The 4,412-nt window shown below is 38.3% G+C and overlaps 1 long non-coding RNA gene across 1 annotated transcript; it reads left to right on the top strand.

Moving 5' to 3' along the window:
• Positions 1 to 2,678: 2,678 nt before the first annotated feature.
• On the top strand, positions 2,679 to 3,181 carry LOC123167023 (uncharacterized). Its single transcript, XR_006483751.1, has 3 exons — positions 2,679 to 2,699; positions 2,789 to 2,902; positions 2,995 to 3,181. It is a non-coding gene; the product is annotated as an uncharacterized lncRNA (long non-coding RNA).
• The last annotated feature ends 1,231 nt before the right edge of the window (positions 3,182 to 4,412 follow it).

Genomic DNA, 4,412 nt, shown 5'->3' on the forward strand with positions numbered 1-4,412 from the left:
TGGTTGCACCTTAGATGTGTTTCAGCATGTAGGAAACCTACATGGGAGGCCTATTGCCCGAGAACTATCGCGTGACGAGTTGAATGCAGCAAGGCTGTACATTTTGACTAACTCTGTTGTTGATAGATTTCGTGAGTAAGTGATGAATAATTTGTAATTTTAGAATTGAAGTGTGCAAGATGTTTATAATCATACGCGGATTTGCAGAACATTTGAAGATGAAAAGTATGCAAGTCATCCAAACTTGACATCGGAGGGCCTTGATGAAATGATGGCATCCGAATTTGTGGAATGGTTCGAGATTGCTGTAAGCACATTTTAATTAGCATTATATCCTCTCCATTCAACTACTACTATGTTTCATAATCCGAGTTTTTCTTTTCATTTCATTGTAGTGCAAAGAAGATCCCAATTCTGATGAGGACTTATGGAATTTAGCTAATGGATGCAGCTCTAGAGCCTATTCCTATAGCTCCTATGATGTGAATGGCTTTCGCTTTAGATCAGAGATATCTGAGAAAAAACGTACAAGGTTGAAAACGGTGAACACAGGGGTTTGTTTGTCATCCTTCATCTCAGAGACTGAACAACTTGAGTACTATGGTGTCATTGAGGAAATTATCAAAGTATCCTTCACAGCTGGTGGAAAAATTGAGATGGTACTCTTCAAATGCCGTTGGTTTGACCCCATCAAGGGTGTGAAGCCAAATGCAAACTTAGGTTTGGTAGAGATAAAGTGGTCTTCAAGGCTAAGTAATTTTGAACCATTTGCCATGGCTCACCAAGCTACACAAGCTTATTACTTGCATTACGCATCCTCCAGGAGAGATCTTCGTGATTGGAGGGTTGTTTACACTATTCAACCAAGTACCAGCTTGAGTAACTTTGATGATTGCGCAAATGACCCATCTACTACAGATGAATATTTCCAGGAAGGTGGTCAGCTGGGTAGTTTTTCTGTAGATGGTGGAAAATTTGTTGATGAATCTACTGAGCCAAGAAAGGAGTCAGATGATGTGGAGCTTGATCCCTCTGAAATTTATGTAATCAAAAATCAAGGCAATAATTATGAGGGAGAAGAATCTTCAGAAGATGAATTGGACGAGAGTACTGATGAGGAAGAAGAAGATTTACCTGAAGAGGAAGGACAAGAAGAGACATATGAGACCGAAGATGAGGATGATGCAATAGAGCATGACTGTCAATATGACGATGATGATTACTGAACATTTATAGCTTTTGCACTTCATTTTCTTTCTTGGTACCAATAAATATATAGTGGCACAACTAGTGAATAATATAGTATGTTTACTATTGGTAGTAATACATATCACATAGAGATTTAGTGACACAACTATTGAACAATATATTATGGTTGATAGTATTTCTAGTTTAGTTGTTACATAATGTTTTCTGTTGTTTTCTTCTTCTACTGTCATGCCTTTGGTAATCATCTACCAATTATTTTTTATGTAGCTAATAAGAATGTATTTGTCACTATGTAAATAGGATGACCCGCTTGCATCATAGGCGTGTCTCAATGGCTAGGTCGAACAGGTCTTCTTCTAGTGCCTCCGTAGGAAACAATGGATCAACTTATTCAACTGCACAGGCTAAAAAGCCTAGAACACCAAGAACTAGGACTTCAGCCGGTCTCAGACTAGAGGAAATTGACCGACCGCTTATAGTTCCCGTTGGCATGTAAGTATTAAATATTCCAGTTGCTTTACTTGTTGGAGCAATGTTCATGTGCTAACTACATTTGATCTTTATTTATAACAGGGCATGGGAAAGGCAGCCATACAGCGCTTGTGATCCATCGACAGTGCTAGGTGCCTTAGTGCGCCAGATGTATCCACCGCCAATTGGTCCAAAAAATGATCAGAAACTGGTATTGTGTTGGGAGGACTACAAGTGGTCCCCTGGTCCAGAAGTAAGAACAGCAGCTTCCAAAATAGTGGAAGAATTTTGGGTAAGCATATGCACGCACGCACGCACACACACACACACACAAATATATATATATATATATATATATATATATATATATATATATATATATATATAAATGCTTTGAGGATTTTGAATCAGTTTTTCTAGTACTTAGAATTTTGAAACAGAGGTGAACATATTATATTTAGACATAAGAAGTCTAAAACTGGTGGATGGGTGGTAGTTAAAATTCTTTATTTTGTCCACAACCATGACAAAACTACTTGGTTTATCTATGAAGTGTTGGAAGCTTTGATGATTGTGCATATGCTCACTTCCACAAATGCACTAGTAACTAACAAAACATATTTTGGGATGGTTTTTGGCAGTGGCGATTCAAGTGCGACCCATCGGAGCAAGAGAAGGCAGATGGTCTTTTGGAGGAGAACTTAACTAGGAAAGTGAAGCAGATGCTACATGAGGAAAAGGCGGCAGCCATCAAAAGATTAAAGAAGAAGGGACAATTGCCTATAGAACTAACAGAAGAGGATGAGGATGGTAACCGCTGGCCAACTAAGGAAGCTTTAATTTCTGCAAAGAGAGTTGACTTTGGTACAGACGTTGGTTGGCGTCTACTATGTGAGCACTCGAGTAGTACGGAATTTCGAGGGTTATCTTTAACCAACAAGAGGAACAGACTTGCTAATGGGAACACGGTCTTCCATTGCAGTGGTGCTAGAAATGTTGTTGCCACGCGTCAATTTCTGGTACTATTTTCATCAAACATCTTTCTGCTTACTGTTTAATAAGGAAGTTTCATTTACATTGGATGATGTGTCACGCTCTTGAAATGCAGAAACTTAAAACCGGGAAAGACCCTGGAATTTCTGGTGCTTGGCTTCACACGCACAAATTGCATCGAGGGACTGATGAAGAGCAGATATGCAGTCAAAGAACTGCTGATCATTGGGTCAGTAAAATATTGCAACTTAGTTCATTATAATCATCATGAGAACTATGTGCATAACACAGCAGTTTACCATTAATTTTTAATTTGAAAAGGAGGATTTTGATAAGGCAATGAAAAATGCCCATGGAGAAAATTGGGAAGAGGAGCACCCGGATTTAGATGGACAGATCATCTATGAAGCAGCAGGCAGAATGCCACATGGCAGGCTGGGAATTGCTAATGAGTTTTTTAGCAAAGCAGAGAAGGCGAAGTTTAAGTCTAAAAGGGTGATGGCCTCACAGCCGATGTAGTCTGCTAAGGAGGAGCATCTAGAAAGAGAAAACAAACATTTGAAGCAGGAGATCAAGCGTCTTCGAGGCATTGAGCTTGTTGTTCAGGTAATCTTGTCTTCTCTTGTAAATTGGAGTTTGAGTCAATAGGTTTGTGCTGACATGCTGATGTTTGTAGTCTTTGGCTGAGAAACGGGAAGTCGACTTTGATGGCATAATGCAATCAGCAGCAGATGACTTGGTAAGTTATACCCATCTCAATGGTAGGCTTTCAGCAATTGAACCATCAAGTAATGTTTCTTTTGTGTATGATACATAGTCTCCATCAGATTCTGAAGGCAGATTTCAAAGGGGACGAGGTGATGTGCCTCAACACCAAACCAAAAAGGATAGTTCATTGTCGTCGTGCTCGCAAGTCTGGGGATGACCTCTCCTTGTTCCACCATTTATGTGTTTGTCTTTGCATATGTATTAGCACATCAAGAAAGAATTTGTTTGTGCAAGTCAGGTGCAGGATTTTTGGTCATGGAAAGTAGCAACAGATGCAGATCCTTCATATATTTTAATTATAGATTTAGAAAAGAAATGCATGGTTAACTATATTGGCGCATTCCTCAAAACGATTATATCACCCAAGAGAAATGACTGATGCTGCATGTAAATACTTAATGGTTGATAGAACAAGTTTATCTGCACATCTATGAGAAAAAATGCTGTGAAGACCATACTTGATAGCCTACAGTTGTGATGCTTGTTTCTCTGTACATATGCCTTGTTTGCTCGTTTCTCTATACATATGCCTTGTTTGCTTGCATATCTAAATTTGCTATCATTTCTTATGTGCAAAACTAGATAAACTGAACCATGTTAATTCAAAAATCATTAATAGGAAAAATATGATAGTATGAACAATAATTTATTTGTACTTCATGTATAATTTATTCAGGTCGCAGGGAACGAATTATTAGACATGAAAGAATTTAGGCTAACCATCCAGAATATTTTTCTTACGGATACTCTTCCTTTATTTAAGCATTGTTGAACCATGTTCGTTAAAGCCTCTGTACATATGCATTTCAATTATAATACATATACATGCAAATATTATTTCACCTTGGGGCACATGCTGCTAGTTTATGCTTTTTGTACATGACATTCTTAATTAGTTTACTATATGCCCAAACTAGCCAATAGTGGTCTGTTAATTCACTCGTTCGGCTTTGTCATGTGACTGCGAAATG

This window comes from Triticum aestivum, chromosome 1D (genome assembly GCF_018294505.1).
Source record: "Triticum aestivum cultivar Chinese Spring chromosome 1D, IWGSC CS RefSeq v2.1, whole genome shotgun sequence".
Taxonomy (NCBI): domain Eukaryota; kingdom Viridiplantae; phylum Streptophyta; class Magnoliopsida; order Poales; family Poaceae; genus Triticum; species Triticum aestivum.